The sequence below is a fragment of the Mercenaria mercenaria genome, unplaced genomic scaffold, assembly GCF_021730395.1.
Source record: "Mercenaria mercenaria strain notata unplaced genomic scaffold, MADL_Memer_1 contig_3299, whole genome shotgun sequence".
NCBI classification, from domain to species: Eukaryota; Metazoa; Mollusca; class Bivalvia; order Venerida; family Veneridae; genus Mercenaria; species Mercenaria mercenaria.
In genome coordinates, this window is record NW_026461424.1 from 7,353 (window position 1) to 8,271 (window position 919).

Here is a 919-nt window from a genome sequence, read left to right on the forward strand (position 1 = left end):
GCATACAATGCAAATATTTATAGAAAAAAAGAGGAACTAATCCATTTATATTTTGTACTGAAAATGTATAAGACATGTATTGTTACTTTACTTATGAAATCAAATATTTTTACAGACGCAAAATAATCGATATAATGTGTCTGCGTCCAAAGATTCGAACAAACGCCTTTCGTTCGATTTAATACTGTATCGTCTGCTACCGACCGAGTAGGTCGGTTTTTGTGTGTGTTTTTTTGTTGGGATTTACGTTGCGCTGACACACTTATAGGTCCTTTAGCGACTTTCCAGTTTTCTTGGTGGAGGAATACCCCAGGTGCCCTAACGTGCATTATTTCATCACGAGCGAGCACCTGCTTAATGTCTTCCTCACATGGAGAATTCAACACTCTGAGTGAGGCTTGAACCCGCATCGGTGATGGGCAACTGGTTTCAAGTCATCGATCTAAACCACTCGGCCACGGAGACCCACTCCGAGTAGGTCGAACCAACATGTAGATAACATAGCATTTTGGTAATAAAGAAAGCCCACAATTAACCGAAGCCATTCAGTTTAATATAATTCAAAGAGCTATAAAATATATATTTTATACCTTTTTGTTCAATGTTCACTTTCAGCTGTTACTTAATTATAAATTATTAAGCGAAAAATATTTTCATATCCGTTGACTTTTGTTTCGAAGTAATTCTGCAGATGTTCTATGTATAGTACGGTGGCATAGCGAGGACATAGGAAATATTTTATTTTTTTCTGTGCGCACGTGTTAGCTACCACGTGCGTATGTGGTAATTCACACGTGCGCGGGTGATAACTATCACGTGCGCAAGTGACAGCTATCACGTTCGCACGTTATACTACCATGTGCGCATGTGATAACTAACACGTCCGCACGTGTTAGCTGATCGATGAAAAAGCGTGAAA